At 34.3% G+C, this 18,997-nt stretch overlaps 1 protein-coding gene across 1 annotated transcript in view; it reads left to right on the top strand.

The window, feature by feature from the left end:
* LOC125960275 (histone deacetylase 9-like) overlaps positions 1–18,997 on the top strand; it is a 253,045-nt gene that overhangs the window by 175,301 nt on the left and 58,747 nt on the right. The gene's annotated exons all lie outside the window — the stretch shown is intronic.

Here is an 18,997-nt window from a genome sequence, read left to right on the forward strand (position 1 = left end):
CTCACAGTTACTTTTTTTTTGATGAAAATACTTAAGTTCTACTCTCTTAGAAAATTTAATTATACAAGACAGTATTATCAGTTATATTCACCATGTTATACATTACATCCTCAAGCCTTATTCATCTTATAAGTGAAAGTTTAAAAACATTTACCAACCTCTCCTTATTCCCCCCACCACCCAGCTCCTGGCAACCACCATTCTACCCTCTGTTTCTATGAATTCAACTATTTTGTTTGTTTGTTTTTGGTTCTACATAAGTGATACCATGTAGTTTTTCATTTTCTCTGTCTGGCTTATTTCACTTGGCATAATACCGTCCATGTTCATCCATGTTGTCACAAAAGACAGAATTTCATTCTTTTTTTTAAGATTGTGAAATATTCCATTGTATCTGTGTATGTGTATGTGTGTGTATTACATTTTCTTTATCCATTCATCTGTGGATGGACACCTACATTGTTTCCAAACCTTGACTATTGTGAATAGTGCTGCAATAAATCTGGCAGTTCAGATATCTCTTTGAGATAATGAAATAGTGATTTCATTTCCTTCGGATATTTGCCCAGAAGTGAGATTCCTGGGTCATATGGTAGTTCTATTTTTAATTTCTTGAGGGACCTCCTACTGTTTTCCATAGTGACTATACTACCAAGAATGCACAAGGGTTCCCTTTTCCCAACATCCTTACCAGCATTTATCTCTTCCCTTTTTGGTAATACACGTCCTAACAATATGTGAGGAAGTATCTCATTATGGTTTGATTTGCATTTTCCTGATCATTAATGATGTTGAATACCTTTTCGTGTACATGTTGCCATTTGTATGTCTTCTTTGGAAAAACACATATTCAGATCCTTTGCCCATTTTGAATTGTGGTATTTGGTTTAGTTTGTTTGTTTGTTTTGCTATTGAGTTGTATGAATTCCTTGTATATTTTGGATACTAACTGCTTATTGGATATGTGGTAAATACTTTTTCCCATTCCATGGGTTGCCTTTTCATTTTATTGATGATTACCATTGCTGTGACAGGAGTGGGTATCCTTATCTTGTTTCTAATCTTAGAGGAAAAGTTTTCAGCTTTTCAATATTGAGTATCATGTTAGCTGTGAGTTTCTCATATACGGGACTTATTATGTTGAGGTACCTTCCTTCTATACCAAATTTATTGAGAGTTTTTTTCATGAAAGGATGTTGAATTTTGTCAAATGCTTTGTCTGCATCTATTAAGATTATTATATAGTCTTTATCCTTCATTTTGTTGATGTAGCTTATTGCATTTATTTATTTACAGATGATGAACTACGCTTGCATCCCAGCAATAAACCCCACTTAATCATGGCATATGATCCTTTTAATGTACTGTTGAATTCACTTTGCTAGTATTTTGTTGAGGATAGTTGATCTCTGTTCATCAGGGATATTGGCCTGTAATTTCTCTCCTTGTAGTGTTCTTTACTGGCTTTGGTATCAAGGAAATGCTGACCTCCAAAAATGAGTTTGGACATCTTACCTCCTCTTCAATTTTTTGGATGAGTTTGAGAAAGATTGGTATTACTTCTTCTTTAATATTTGATGGAATTCACCAGTGAAGCCATCTGATTCTGGACTTTTCTTGGTTGGGAGGTTTTTGATTACTAATTCAATCTCCTTACTAGTAATTTGTTTGTTCAGATTTTCTGTTTCTTCGTTATTCAATCTTGATGCGTTTTTTGTTTCTAGAAGTTTATCCATTTCTTCTAAGTTATTTAATTTGTTGGCATATAATTTTTCATAGTAGTTTCTTATGTTCCCTTGTATTTCTGTTATGAATTGTGATGTCTCCTCATGCATTATTAATTGAGGCCTTTCTCATTTTTTCTTAGTCTAGGTAAAAGTTTATCAATTTTATCTTTTCATAAAACAAGCTTAGTTTTATTGATTTTTTTCTATTGTCTTTTTAATCTCTATTTTATTTATTTCCACTCCGATCTTCGTTGTTTCCTTCTTTCTACTAATTTGGCCTTAGTTTATTCTTCACTTTTTAGTTTCTTGAGGTGTAAAGTTAGGTTGTTTAGTTGAGATCTTTCTTTTTTCTTAATGTAAGCATTTATCACTATAAACTTCTCTCTTAGAATGGCTTTTGCTGCATGCCATACGTTTTGGTAATTTGTGCTTCCATTCTCATTTGTCTCAAGATTTATTTTATTTCTTTTGATTTCTTCTTTGACATATTGATCGTTCAGTAGCATGTTGTTAAATTACTATCTATTTGTGAATTTTCCAGTGTTTTCTTGTCATTGATTTCTAGTTTCATGCTATTGTGGTCAGAAAAAATAATTGGGATGATTTCAGTCTTTTAAAATTTGCTAAGACTGGTTTTGTGGCCTACTGTATTATCTCTCCAGGAGAATGTTCCATGTGTGCTTAAGAAGAATGTATATTCTGCCGCTGTTGGATGGAATGATCTGTATATGTCTGTTAGGTCTATGCCATCTAATGTAGTTTAAGTCCAGTGTTTCGTTATTGATTTTCTATCTAAGCTATCCGTTGTGTTATATCCTCTTGGTGAATTGACCCCTTTTTCATTTTATAATGATCTTCTTTGTCTTATATTACAGTTTGGGGGTTAAAGTTTATTTTTTCTGATATAAGTATACCTGCCCTGCTTTTTGTTTCCATTGGCATGGCATATATTTTCCATCCCTTCACTTTCAGCCTGTGTGTCCTTAAACCTGAAGTGATTCTCTTGTAGACAGCATGTAGTTCAGCCTTGTTTTTTTAATCATTCAGCAACTATATATCTTGACTGGAGAATTTAGTCCATTAAATTTAAAGAAGTTATTGATATATATGGGCTTACTGTTGCCATCTTGTTGTTTCCTGGCTGTTTCGTACTTCTGTTTTTCCTCTCTTGCTGTCTTCCGTTTGCATTTGTGAATTGATGATTTTGTGTAGTGGTATGTTTTGATTCCCTTCTCTTTATCTTTTGCATATCTACTATAGGTTTTTGCTTTGTGGTTACCGTTAGGCTTACATAAAACTTCTTATAGTTTTAATAGTGTATAATATTTTAAGCCAATAACATTTTAATTTTTAATGCTTAGAAAAGCTCTACATTTTTATACTTTCCTCCCACAATTTATGTTTTTGATGTCAAAATATACATTTTTTATACTGTGTAATCATTAAAAATTATTGTAGTTATGGATTATTTTTAATACTTCAGTCTTTTAACCTTTACACTAGAGTTATAAGTGATTTACCCACCACCATTACAATATAAGAGTATTCTGAATTTAAGTATAATAATATATATATGTATGTATATATATACATGTATGTATATACATGTATGTGTGTGTGTATATATATATTTATAATATATACATACTTTACCACTGAGTTTTATATACTTTTATGTTTTCATGTTACTAGTTAGCATCCTTTAGTTCAGCTTGAAGAACTCTCTTTAACATATCTTGTAAGGCAAATCTACTGGTGATGAACCCTTTAGCTTTTGTTTGTCTTCAAAACTTTCTCCGTGAATTCTTAAGGACAGCTTTGCTGGGTGAAGTATTCTTGGTTGGCAGTTTTTTCTTACTACACTTTGAATATATTATCCCATTCGTTTATGGTCTGCAAGTTTTTTGTTGAAAAATCCACTCATAATCTTAATGAGATTCCCTTATATGTAACAAGTTGCTTTTCTCTTGCTGCTTTTGAGATTCTCTCTTTGTTTTTAAGTTTGACAATTTAATTATAATATACCTTGATGTGTGTCTCTTTAGATCCATCTTATTTGGTATTCTCTGGGATTCCTGGATCTGGATGTCTGTTTCTTTCCCCAGGTTAGGATAGTTTTTAGCCACTATTTCTTCAAATACACTTTCTGGCCCTTTCTCTCTCTTCTCCTTCTGGGAAACCTAAAATGTATATGGTGGTCTGCTTAATGGTGTTCATTAAGTCCTTTAAGCTATCGTCATTGTTTTTCATTCTTTTTTCTTTTGCTGCTTTGATTTGATGAGTTTCACTGCCTTGTCTGAGTTCCCTGATCTTTTCTTTTACTTGATCTAGTCTGCTGTTAAACTCCTTTATTGAATTTTTCAGTTCACTTATTGTGTTCTTCAGTTCTGTGATTTCTGCTTGGTATTTTTTAATATTTTCTTTCTCTTTGTTGAAATTCTCACTTTGTTCATGCATTGCTCCCTGACCTTGGTGACCATATTTAGGACTGTTATTTTGAATACTCTGTGGGGTAAATCACTTATCTCCATTTCACTAAGATTAGTTTCTGGAGATTTATCTTCTTTTGTTTGGAATATATTCCCCTGTTTCTTCACTTTCCTTGACTTTCTTTGTTGGTTTCTGCACATTATAAAAACACCCACCTCTCCCAGTCTTGATAGACTGGTCTCATTAGGAGAAGAACTTTGTCTATCAGCCCAGCCCAAGCTCCTGGTTACCTCTCAAACTTTTGTGATTGTCCAAGCCACAGTCTTCATTGTTAGTGGCTCCCAGTAGTTGAGGGTGTGCCCAGACCTATAAGTGTCCATAAGGCAAGAATCACAGTCAGCACCTAGAAGTAGGCTGATTAGAAGCTGACTGGAAAGTATGCAGTCCAACCCCTTCCAAAGAGAAACTGTGAGATGGAAATTTTTGCCTTTCCTTCTACACTGAACTCAGGTGTGTTGACATGAGGGGTACGCCTGTGCCCATTTAAAACTTACTTCTTTGTTTGCTACAGTCCTATGGGACTAATAAACACATACTCTATTAGCTGTCAGAGCTAGGTGATTTGGGGTCCCATCCTTCAGGTTGCAACCATAAAACTTGTGGTGCTAGATATGTGAACAAGCTCCTTCCATGGAGACACTTGGTGACTTGGTTTTATTGTTGGAGGGAACCAGAAGAAGAAGGCAGGAGAAGTGCCCACCAGCTATTGAACGCTCTGGGGAGAATCACAGTCAGCATCTTGATGTGAACTAATTAGAAGCCAGACCCCTCAGGCAGCAGCTTGTAAAGTATGTAGTCAAATCCCTTGCAGAGAAAGACTGGGAGATGAGCATTTTTGCCTGCTCCCTCTGCATTGATCCTTGGGAGGATAGCTATAGTATTGATGGTAAGTGCTCACATACTTAAGAACTGCTTTTTTGTGTGCTATGGTCCTATGGGACTCAAGAAACCAAGCCCTGTTGGCTTTCAGAGCTAAGTATTTTGGGGGCCCCTTCTTCTGGTGGGAGCCTTAAAAGTTGGGGTGCTAGATGTATAGTCCAGACCCTTCACTCCTCAGGGAGAAGCTGGGAAATGAGTGTTCATGGCAAAAGTGTATCTAAGAATTTCCCACCCATTTTGATATGGGTATTTTCTCATTTGCTCAGTGTGTAGTCGTCTCTCAGCTAGTTTCTTTCAAGGGAATTGCTCTGTTTGTAGCTATACATTCAGTGCATCCATGGGAGGAAGAAAATTCAAGAGCCTCCTGTGTCACCATCTTGGTCTGGAGTCTTAAAAATATTTATAAGCTCTTTTTTTCGGTCACCATTTGTAAATTCTTTCAGCTGAGAGATACATACTATTTCCATCTTACAGATGGTGATATCGAGTCTCAAAGAGGTTTGAGAAATCCATTCAAAGTCATGCAGCCAGAATGCAATAGATCCAAGACCTGAACTTGAATTTACATTGCCAAAGGTCATTCTTTTTTCTTTCACATCACATAACTAAATTGCAACATATTTTTCTGACTACTCTGGAGAAGACTTCAGATCAAATTACCATTAGATTCACTTCCAGACCATGGAAAGCTTTTGGACAAATTAATTGCAATTCAACAAATATTTCAAAGTTCATATGCATTCATTAATATCATCATATCAATTCATTTATTTTTCTAGTGAATGTACAGAATGTTACAGCTACTTTATATATTTTGCCTTTTTTCACAAACTCAAAATATTACTTTGCTTATAAAATAAACATATACAAAATCATTTAAAAAATCTGTAATTCATACTGTTCTTTAAAAGTAACTCATGATGGGCTTCCCTGGTGGCGCAGTGGTTGAGAGTCCGCCTGCCGATGCAGGGGACACGGGTTCGTGCCCCGGTCTGGGAGGATCCCACATGCCATGGAGCGGCTGGGCCCATGAGCCATGGCCGCTGAGCCTGTGCGTCCGGAGCCTGTGCTCCGCAACGGGAGAGGCCACAACAGTGAGAGGCCCGTGTATCTCAAAAAAGTAACTCATGTTTTCACCTGCAGTATTTATGAAGGGGAAAAAGTATATTTTCTTCTGCACACTGAACACATAAGTTTTATTGTCATTATCTTACAAACCTATGATGTTTCAATATGATTATTGTGCTATATTTATTTAAGTAAATATGTACATTTTTAATTTGAAGGAAAATATGAGACAGAACACTTGAGCACTGCTCAAGTCTTTACTCTGTTGTGTAATATTAGCACAGTAACTCAAAGGATGTAACTATCTGGTGATTAATGTTGTTATTAGTGGACTGCTAATTCATATCACACACAGGTCATGGTGTCTAAGATTTTCTAAATATTAGAATATTTCTGAGATTCCTATGAACAAATAACATCAAACAGAATGTTGAGGTTTTATTTTTTGGTTTTTTTGTTTTTCATTGAAATAAGGGAGTGCAAAAAATGAATACTACTTCTACCTTATCAGTTAATGTTGGGCTGTTCTCTCTGCCTACCAGATAACGTATTTTGCATATTCACCTATATTCTCAAATTACTTATTTCATTTTAAATATAGAAACATTTTAAGGAAGTAGATGGTTTTAATATTTGCATGCAAAGGCTTACACCAGATGTGCAGAAAATCACAGTATGGTGTGGATTGTGGCTCCATGGATGATTGACCTGCCCAGAAAGAAATGTTACCCAGTTGCAAAAGCCAACTACTTTTCCAACTATGTGAAAAGAAATTATGGATTTCACTGGCTCTATTTGAACACATTCATTCAAATGACATTCTATCTCTGTGCTCTTGTAATCTCTGCACTTGGCCCACTCCCTTCTTCCAAGGGAGGATTTCCAGTGAAGATGGAATAATTTTTCCTGTGGTCTCTTTCTTTAAAAGATGATTGTATTTCAGAACAGATGCAAGTCAGTTGTATGGAGTTACATGTTTTTCTTAATTTATCTGAATTTACTGAAAAAGCAAAATGGATGTGTTTTGTACCTTCCTTCCCTTGTATGCTCATTTGACTAGGATGTCTTTGATCACTTTATTATATAAGCTATACCTAGAGATCAAAGACACTGTTTTCGTAGAACAGTTACTGACATTAGAGGGATGTCACCTAATTTAAAGTTTGAGACCTATGCCTTTTCTCTATGTTTTTAGAAAGACCAGGCTTGAAATAGAGGAAGGGCTAAAAGTACCATTGGCCAATCTTAAACATGCCCACGTGTGTGTATAAATGCTAAAAATTCCAGTAAGTGATAAACTAAATGATTTTTTTGGGCTACATTGACTATTTAATCAACTTCAATTATCTGGATGTCTGATAGTAAATTTGATTTAGTTATTATAATACCCTAAATGCTACCTGTTCCTTTTCATTGGCTGTCTTCAATTACACAAGCACAATCTAAAATTTGTTCATTATGAACTAAACAAGAGAGATTTAAGTAATCTATGTCTTTCTTTTTTAATTGAGATATCTTAGGGATATAAGCAAAAATATAGATTTTTCACAAAATACTTTAAGGGTAACAGATGCATTTGGTATATTGAACTTTGAAAGGTAAATTTTGGTGTGTCAGGTCTATCAATACACAGAGAAACAAAGCTAAGAGAAAGAATGATTTTTTAAATGAAAAATGGAAGAAAAATACATATGTGTTGTACATTATAATTCATTTGAAAAAAGGAAATGAAAATGTAATACTTGAAACAACATATGAAACAAAAAGTTCTTCTCTCTTTCATTGACAATATAATTTATAATCCATGGCCTGGTTTTCTGTATTTTTTTCCGGTTCAAAGGTCATCATGACTAACAGCATCACTACACTGAAGTTTTAAGTTTCATTCCCTTAGAAAAACTAATATATAAGGCATAGTGCTTGTACCTCACCATTGAAAAAAAGTGCATACATGTCGTTTTCATAGTAGTATGTGGTAGGCTCTAGGTAAGAAAATAAAAAAGGATGTCTTTCAGGATACCAATTATTGCAATTTCAAATCCCATTTTCCTTCCAAACTCCCTTTTCAAGTGATTAATAGGGCAATTATAACTTATTATCCGGGATTTCACTTTTACAAATAACAAAATGTAGTAAAGCTTGAGCTTAAAACATTGGCAGAACATACACTGGCTTCTCAACACTGAACATGCAATTGAACTCAAATTAGGAAGGTCAAGAAGGGCTTTTTTGAGAGACTCTGCACTTTGTCAGATGTATTTATTCATGTGCAGAGGATTTAGAGTTCATAAACATTTTGCCAGTTTTTTGAATGCTATTTCTTTTCCTTGTTGTTCTTGGCCAGGCCATGTCAATACAGCAGAATGCTGCTTCATATGGCTTATTATCAGCAGAATAATATGTATTACATAACCCAAAGGGATTGTAAAATCAGCAGGAACTCTTGGCTCTGCATCTCAATGTAGATACATAGATGGGTACCACAAACTTGATTTTTTTTAAAAAACTAAGTTATCTGAGTGTTACACCCAAAATAGGCATTTCTTCTTTTTAAATATTTTTTTATCATGAAAGTGATCTAGTTAGCAAAACATCTCTTAACTATTCTTTTAAGAAATATGCACAAGGTCAGTCAAAATAATATACTATTGGATTAAAACTAATTTGAGCATGATACAGGAAATGCCTTGAGGCAACTGATTTTGAAGACATACCAGAAGTCCATTTTTTTCCTTTTTGTTGGCAAAGTTCAGGACTTGGATTTATCAGTCCAGTCACTGTATGATGAATATTTTTGAACTTCTTTAATGAAGCACTTAGAAACTCCAGCTTGAGGATTGTAAGAAATTAAAAGTGACTATCTAAATGTGAAGAATCAGGTTGCTTGGACTAGCATCAGAGATACCTATGTGAATAGTCACATCGTTTGTTAGTTGTAGTAATAGAAACATCTGTGAGGTTCTCAGAGACACTGATTTTGGTAATCTGCATTTGTGCTGGCTGGCAAACAATGTCACAGTTGCTTTAAGGCCACATTTGCCTACTGTTATGCAAAGCCAATTAGCAGCACCCTGGTTGCTTCCTCTGAAAGAAATTTTCTTAGGAGGTGAGAAAAGCTTAAGCAGTTGGCATTCCTATGGAATTTAAAATAAAAACATTGAAAAACTTAAGATAGGTAAAAGAAAGGAGAGTACATATAGCACTAAGAGCCTTGAGTAGTGACTTGAGAACATGGCCATTAAAAGACCACCTGTCAAAACAGAATAAATGACTGTTTTAAGCTTGTTAGAGAAAAAAAAAATTGCCATAGACATGGAAACTGTTGAGATGATGCTACAGCCTCTGGTACTGAAGGTTCTGCACTTAGCATTTGAGTCTATAGCATGTCTTTTCTTGATCTCCCTCACTCTTATTAAGGTTTGGCTTCTAGGCCTTTCTTCCTTCCCTCCTTTCTCTCTCTCTCTCCTGTTGATTAGGCTCAGCTGCTTTTATTTGACTTGATTTCAGCAACAGTGGCTACACTTAGTGATTGTGTATGTTTATAATCTTTCCAAGATGACTTTTTGCTCTAAAGGTGCTGAAAAATCTCTCGAATTGACTTAAGTGTTGACAACCACCGCTGAGGTGAACTGTTGAGATGTTGTTGTCTGAGTTGCTCATCAGGGGTTTGTTTGTATTAGATTTTGAATGGATGAGCCATTTTACCATCTTTTTCATCCTTTAGATGATGTATGGCTGACTCCATCGGGGAACTGGTGTGAATCTGGGAAAGCTTACAAAAGCTCCTAAATAGTTGCAAGTCATGAGTCGAGAGAGGGAGAAGTGACTACAGGGAAAATGTGTGATAATCCAGAGTAATGTTTTTCATGGTCTTTTCTTAGACTTTGAAACCTATCCGCACTCTGAAAAAGTGTATGGATAATCTAAAGAGTTAAAATGTTTTGGAAAATATTATTTGAAGATATTCTCTATTGTATTGATAGATAAAGCCTATGAATTTGCATTTCTTAAAAGCCTATGAGAAGTAGAGCCAAAGTGATTGTGGAGTTTTCTGTTTATCTGTTTTAGCAAATGCCAAATAAACTAGAAGTTATCTGGATAACTCAAAACTCCATCATGCAGATCTTCTGTACAGATTGTCTTTAGGCTTTTTAGAAGGTGTTAAAAGGAATGTGGGCTGGGAACCTGGACACTTCTTAGGGTTCTGGTTACCAATAAAGGAGAGAAAGCATTTCTTTTCAGTGGTGAAGTAAACATGTTATGATATTCATTTGTCTGTCTATTCATTCAGTAGTCTTTTATTGGACATCAATTTTATACCCGTAAGTTCTGATACAAGTAAAAGTAAAAGAAATATAAACAAAGTACTTTGGGAGTGTAATGTAGGACCCATTATTTTTAACTATAAGGATGGAGGAATATTTTAATAGAGGAAGTAACTTTTAACTTTGATCTTGAATAAAAATGATAATTTGACAAGCTGAAATCAAAGCAAAGAATTTCTCTCTTGTAGTGGAGATAACATAGATAAAGACATTAAGACTTCTTGGAATTGTGGATGACTCTTTTTTGGGCTTGTTTGTTTGTGGCAGAGGAGAGGATACTTTGAGTGGAATAAAAGTGAATAATGAGATTGGATCAGTGGAATGGAATACTGTAAGGAATTAGAATTCCTGCGGACAATATGGAAGACTTGAACAAATGAGTCCCATCCTTTGTGGTAAAATAACAACAAAACAGTGTGTGCGTTTTGAATAAGGCAATCTCATGCAAGAAAACAAAAGTTTATTAAGGAAATAATTGTTAGGAACAATTTCCCCCAAATTATCAACAAACAAAATAATAGCCTATTAGTGATATGTTAGAGCTGTCTCTTAATGGCTTGTGAGTGCTAAGTGTGTGCATCTCTGCTCAAATCTGAGTTCAGTGATATCACATTGTTAGCTTGAAATAGGCTATAGTGGGAGTATTTACACCATGGAAATCAGCAAATGCTACAAATTACAACTATTGTTTTTGACAGTCAGCTGTTAAACATTTACCACTGTACCACTGCTGCATGATATGTGAAACAGGTGTTAGCAGAAAAGTCAATATTTCAAACACAGTATAGTAAAAATCTCTTTACGTAACAAAATAATTAAGGAAAAACAGTTTAAAACATGCATATCAGCAGATTGAAATAGAGAAAACAAAAAAGCAAATGAGGATAAGACAAACAAGAATAAAAGACAGTGAAACATGAGGAGTTACAAAACTTATTTGAAAAACAGGGACAAGGAAACAAGATTTTTTGCTTATAGGATGAATTAAGCCGTTTTTAATAACAATTGATGTCTAGACTATGGACATTACATTAGGAAACTACACATAAAGCACTGACCGCACATCTCTTAAATGTTATTGAAACTTCAGTTTAACATGCACCTTTTAATATATATAGTATTTTCCTAACTCAACTGGGTGATTTGGAATATTTTCTCATTATATTGCATATTTACACTCTTACCTCAATGTTTAAACAAAATATTGATAGTGTGAATTATCCAACTAATTGTATTCATTATCCTCTTTCTAATAGACCACTATGCCTCCTTTTTACCTTTAAGTTCATTTTTAATTATTTAGCTAGTTATTGCCATAGATGCTTAAATATGCCATCATGTCCAAACTTTCCATAGTTAAGTACCATGGAAACTGTGGTATACTATTTGGATATGATAGTGGATAGAGGCACTTCCTCATAGTCTTCCTCCTTCCATTCATTGGCCAATATATTGTATAACCTACATTTATCTAAGCTGGGGTAGTTTTGGATAAAACTCAACTAATAGAATAATAACCATGTAATAATCTCAGAGTCTAGCCCTGCTGTCCCTCATATTTTATTAAGGGAATTCCTTCAGTATCTCCTGTGAGCTGAATGGCCATGACTGTACCCTTTGCCTCTTGGTCCTCCTGATAGTCTCATAAGACTTGTTAGGTTTATATCACTTCTCTTGGCCAGAGGTGTATCTTTATTGCTGTGTGATATCACCATTGTCTATATGAAGGTAGGTTGCAGGCAGACTCAGTCTGAACAATCGCAGTAGTGTGTCAGTATAGTAACTTGATTATCAGTAGAATCTATTCTGATTTACTTTTGTTTCCCATCTGTTTGGTCAAGAATTTTAATGACTCCAAATGAGTAAAAGGGGTTATTTTGAGAATGACTCATGAATCACAATATGGATAAAATTATATCCAGGTTTACTTAAGCAATCAAATTAAACATATACAACTAATTGCAGGCATCTCTAAGATAATTATTTCAATGAGAGCTGAGTTTTAACCACCAATCCCTCCTCACTAGGGAATCCAGAATAGTTCCTCAGCATGGAGAGTCAGGTCTTCATGGCACTCTGCCTCCCTTATCCTCTTGGTCTTGATCATCATATTCTTCCAAGGTTCCACAAGATCTTTGACCCTGACAACTGAACCTTTTCTGCATTTTTTTTCTGAGTTGCTTTGCATGTTATAGGGGACTTTCAGTTCCCTTTATAGGTGAATTTGTGGCCTGTATCTAAGAATGTAACTTGTTCTTGCTGCAAAACCTATAATCTCACTTTTTTTCTTAGATGCACCATAATATAGTAGAATAAGCATGGACTCAAGAACCAGACTTAGTTTCCCTATTCCCTTATGTCATAAAACATATTCTCTTTTTAAACTGCTTTTAATGATAAGATACAATATTCATATAGAAAAGTGCATTAGACATGAATGTACAATGCAATGAAATATCACAAATAGAACACATATATAACTATCAACCAAGTCAATAAACAGAATAATGTCAGCACCTCAGCAGATCACATACACACTTTCCCAATCAGTACTTCCTTTCTCTTTTCTGAAAGTAACCAATTTTCTGGTTTCTAACATAAGATTTTAATTTATCTGTTTTTGAGCTTTGTATACATGAAATCATATATATATATATACACATATATATGATTATATATATATAACTTATTTTGCTCAACATTGTGAGATTCATCCATACTTGTGCAATAAGCTATAGTTTATTCATTTTCATCATTATATAGTATTAGATTCCATAAAAAGACTTTCCAGGACAATGTCATGGTTTATTTATCTATTCTACTTTTAATGAGTAGAGGGAATTTTTCTAGTTTGGGGGCTGTTGTAAACAGTACGGTGATAGACATTTTATAAATGTTTTTTTGTACATTTGTACACACATTTCTGTTGAGTATATATCTAAAAGTAGTATTGCTGGGTCATGGGGTATGCATGCATTTAATCTTTGTAGATAATACCAAACTGCTTTCCATAGGGTTTGTCACAATTCATACTCTATCAGCAGCATATGACTATTTCCATTGTTCTGTGTCCTTCCAAAACTTGGTATTAGCAGTCTTTTAAAATTTTGGACATTTTTGTTATGTGTGTAGTAGAATATCATCATGGCTTTGCTCTTCCAGAATACTAATTAACTAAAACAGCTCTTCATCTATTTATTATTTGTACATACCATTTTTGAAGCACCTATTCAAGCTTTTGTTTACTTTCAGATGGACATTTTCTTACTTATTTGAGCAGTTCTTTTTTTAAAAATAAATTTATTTATTTATTTTTGGCTGTGCTGGGTCTTCGTAGCTGTGCGGTCTTTCTTTAGTTGCAGAGTGCGGGGGCTACTCTTCGTTGTGGTGCACGGTCTTCTTATTGCAGTGGCTTCTCTTGTTGCAGAGCATGTGCTCTAAGCACACGAGCTTCAGTAGTTGTGGCACGTGGGCTCAGTAGTTGTGGCTCACAGGCTCCAGAGTGCAGGCTCAGTAGTTGTGGTGCACGGGCTTAGTTGCTCCGCAGCATGTGGGATCTTCCCGGACCAGGGCTTGAACCCTTGTCCCTTGCATTGGCAAACGGATTCTTAACCACCGTGCCACCAGGGAAGCCCTGAGCAGTTCTTTATAGATTCTCTTGTTGGTTTCATATGTTGAAATACCTTGTCTGTCTTTTTACCCTCTTAATCATGTCCTTTGATAAATAAAAATAATTTTCAATGTAGTAATTTATCAGTCATTTCCTTTGGGATTAGTTCTTTTTGTATTCTGTTTAAATATTCTTTCTGTATACGCAAAATCATGAAAATATTCTCTCTATTCTCTTCTTAAAGATTTTTGACTTGAACATTCAGATGTGCAGTTCTTCAGGAATTGCATATGTATATGGCATAATTTAGAAGTCAAGTTTTTTTTAATGTGGATATATAGTTGATCAAGTACCATTTATTGAAAAGGCCATTCATTCCTTATGGCTCAGCAGTGGTATCTTTATCCATATATACATGGAGACTCTAGTCTTTTCTGCAGGTCTCATTATCCTTGAGACATTATCAGACTGTCTTCACTTACATAGTGTTATAAGCAATCTTGATATCTAGTAAAACAAATCTCCCAGTTTGTTTTTCTTCAAGACAGTCTTGGTTACATTTGTCCCCTTTGTGTTTTCATATACAATTTTAGAATCACCTTGTACAATTTCACAAGATACATATAAATGGATTTAGTTCACCAATAAAAGCAAAGATTATCACATAGTAATAAAAAGTGCTGTTTAAAGGGACACTTTCTGTGATATAGTGATAAAGTTTGAATATAAAAAATGAAGAAAAGGGACTTCCCTGGTGGCACAGTGCTTAAGAATCCGCCTGCCAATGCAGGGGACACAAGTTCAATCTCTGGTCCGGGAGGATCCCACATGCCCTGGGAGGATACCACATGCCACGGAGCAGCTAAACCTGTGCGCCACAACTACTGAAGCCCGTGTGCCACAACTACTCAAGCCCATGTGCCTAGAGCCGATGCTCCACAACAAGAGAAGCCCCTGCCGTGAGAAGTCCGCACACCACAACGAAGAGTAGCCCCTGCTTGCCGCAACTAGAGAAAGCCCATGCACAGCAATGACGACCCAATGCAGCCAAAGATAAAATAAATAAATAATTAATTAATTTTAAAAAATTTAATGAATAAAAAATTAAACTACATTAACTTACTGAATGAAAGCTTACATGGCTCTATCAGTATCACTTTAGTGGATGTTAAGACAAAAAAAGAACTAGAGTTAGAGATGCTTCATAGTGGTAAAATATTCTATTAACTGGTAGGATAAAACAACTTAAAATTGTGTTTTAATAACACAGCTTCAAAGCATATCAAGAAAAAGCTGAATGAAACAAATGGAAAAAATAGTTAATACCACAATCATAGTGACAGACTTTAAGACACCTCTTTCAGCAGCTGATAGAGAAAGAAGACAGTAAAAAAGGGGGGTATGTATAAGACTTAAACACCTTAATAAACCTGCTCTAACTGAAATAAATAATAGGCTTTACCCAGTAACTGCAGAATATCATTCTTTTCAAGGACACATGTAAAGTTTTCAAAAATAGACCATATTTGGGGGTATAAAGCAAGTTTCAGTAAGTTTCAGCTAATGGATTTCAAAGAGTATAATCTCTCATAGTGAAACTAAACTAGAATCTATATTATATAACAAATGGAAAGATATCCCATGTTCATGGATTGGAAGACTTAATATTGTAAAAATGCCCTTACTACCCAAAGTAATCAAGAGATTCAATTACAATTCCTATCAAAATCCCAATACTTTAGCATTTTTTACAGAAATAGAAAAAAAATTCTAAAATTCATATGGAATCACAAAGGACCACAAATAAAAAAGCAATATTGAGAAAGGAGAATGAAGTTGGAAGCATCATATGTCCTGATTTCAAAATATATTACAAAGCTACAGTAATCAAAACAGTAGGGTACTGCCATAAAAACAGACATACAGACCAAGGGAACAGAATAGAAAGTACAGAAATAAATCCACACATATATGGTCAACTGATCTTCAAAAGAGTGCTAAGAATACAAAATAGAGAAGGGATAATTTCTTGAACAAATAGTATCGGGAAAACTAGATATCCACTTGTAAAAGAATGAAGCTGTACCCTTTTCTTATACCATGCACAAAAATAAATGGGTAAGTAGTTAAATACTTTAACATAAGACCTCAAACTATAAAAATCCTTAAAAAAAAAATAAGGGTAAACTTTTATGACTTTGGTCTCAGCATTAATTTCATGGATATGACACCAAAAGCATTGGCAACAAAACAGAATAAACTAGTGGGACGACATCAAACTGAAAAACTTCTGAACAACAAAGAAGACATTCAACAGAGTAAAAAGGCAATCTATGGAATGGGAGATAATATGTCCAAACCATATATCTGATAAGGTGTTCATCTCCAAAATATATATGGAACTCTTAACAGCTCAGTAGTAAAATATAGTAAACCTGATTTTAAAATGGGCTAAGGACTTAAATAGACATTTCTCCAAAGAAGACATACAAATGGCCAACAGGTATATGAGAAATGCTTAGCATCACTAATCATCAGGGAAATGTAAATCTAAACCACAATGAGATATCACTTCACATCTGTCAGAATATCAGGATGACGATTATTTAAAAAACAAACAAAAAAAAACCCCAAAGACAAGAAGTGTTGGCAAGGACGTGGAGAAATTAGAATGTTTGCATTTTGTTGGTGGGGATACAAAATGGTGCGACTGCTATGTAAAACAGTATAGAGGGCTCTCAAAAAATTAAATATAGAACTACCATGTGATCCAGCAGTCCCACTTTTGGGTATTTATCCAAAAGAATCAAAATCAGGATCTCAAAGAGACATTAGCACTATGAATACTGAAGCCCTATTCACCATAGCCAAGATGTAGACACCAGCTAAATGTTCACTGACAGATGAATGGATAAGAAAATGGTATATACATACAATGGAATAGTATTCAGCCTTTAAAAGGAAGGAAATTCTGCAATATGCAACAACTTGGATAAACCTTGAAGACATTACGCTAAGTGAAATAATCCAGTTGCAGAAAGACAAATACTGTATGATTCCACTTATATAAGGTATATAAAATAATCAAATTCATAGAATCAAAGAGTGGAATGGTGGTTGTCAGCAGATGAGGAGAGGGAGAATTGGGGAGTTACTAATCAATGGACATAGTGTTTCAGTCAAGCAAGATGAATAAGCTCTAGAGAACTGCTCTATAACATTGTACCTATAGTCATTAATAGCGTACTATACACTTAAAAAATCTGTTTAAGTAGTTAGATCTCATGTTCAGTGTTCTTACTACAATAAAATTAAATTAAAAAATAAAACAAAATACCAGTGATGTAAAATAAAAAGATGAAGTGTAAAACAAAACTTTGAAAAAGTGGTTGTATAATTTGAAATAAAAAGATAATTGGAAAATCTCATATATTTGGAGATTTCAAAATACAATCTCTTATGTGTCAAAGAAATCACAGTAAATTTAGTATTTTGAGCTGAATAATTATGAAAATATGAAATATCAAAAAAAGTGTAATATGTATAAGCTGAATTTGGAAACACATGTAAAGCTTTAAATGTATATACTAGAATAGAAAAAAGTTTAAAATTACAGATAGAAACACACAACTCAAGAAATTAGGAAATCAAAGCAACAAATTAAACATGAAGTGAGTGACTTAAATATAAAGAAACAATGAAATAAAAATAAGCATATAATATATAAGAATTAAAATGTCAAATTTTAGTTCTTTGAAATAATTAACAAAATTGATAGCACTCTAGAAAGACTGATTGAAAGAAAAGTCCTACATTACCAGCACTCTGAATGAAAAAAAGACTTTACCACAGATTTTAGTGTATTAAAATGATTACAAGAGGGCTTCCCTGGTGGCGCAGTGGTTGAGAGTCCGCCTGCCGATGCAGGGGACGCAGGTTCGTGCCCCCGTCCGGGAGGATCCCACATGCCGCGGAGCGACTGGGCCCGTGAGCCATGGCCACTGGGCCTGCGCGTCCGGAGCCTGTGCTCCGCAACGGGAGAGGCCACAGCAGTGAGAGGCCCGCATACTGAAAAAAAAAAAAAAAAAAATGATTACAAGAGAATATTTAAAAAAAACTTCATGTAAAAGAAAATTGAAATTTTATTTGAAATGGAAAAATTCTTGTAAAAATAAAGTGAATCAAAAAGACAGAAAATTTGAATGCTACCATAATTAACAAAATTGAATCTTCAATACCAGATATACCAACAGAAAACACCAGGCCCATATAGCTTCAGCAGTGAATTCTGCTAATAATTTATACTGTTTTAGAGTAAAGGGGAAGATGGGAAGAGAACACTTCATAAGTGATTTTTGAGGCTAGTATACTATTGACACCCAAGCTCAAAAGAACATTATAAAAAAAGAATATTACAGGAAAATCCTGCTTATAAGCATAGCAGTTAAAACCCTAAACAAAATATTAGCAGTTCATCATTATCTTAAAAACCCATAATATAATTGTGTTTAGGCCAAGAATGTAGGATATTAACATTCCAAAATAAGTTGTTATAATTCACCACATTAAGAGAATGAAGAAGAAATATAACCATTTCAACAGATGTTTAAAAATTTGTTGATAAATTAGACACTCAATTATGAACTACTTTTGATAAACTGGGAATAACTTATTAGCTTGATAAAGAATATCTACAAACCTCCTATAGTATGCATCAGATTTAAAAGCGAAACATGAGAATTTTTCTTTGAAATAAAAAAACATGACAAAGATATTCACTCTTAGTGCTTCATTTTAACATTACACTGGTGGTCCTAGACAGTGCAATAGGGTAAGAAAAAGAAATTTAAAAATATAAAGATTGGAGTGGAATAAATAAATCTCTCTTTATTCACAGA

Source organism: Orcinus orca, chromosome 9 (genome assembly GCF_937001465.1).
Source record: "Orcinus orca chromosome 9, mOrcOrc1.1, whole genome shotgun sequence".
Classification (NCBI taxonomy): domain Eukaryota; kingdom Metazoa; phylum Chordata; class Mammalia; order Artiodactyla; family Delphinidae; genus Orcinus; species Orcinus orca.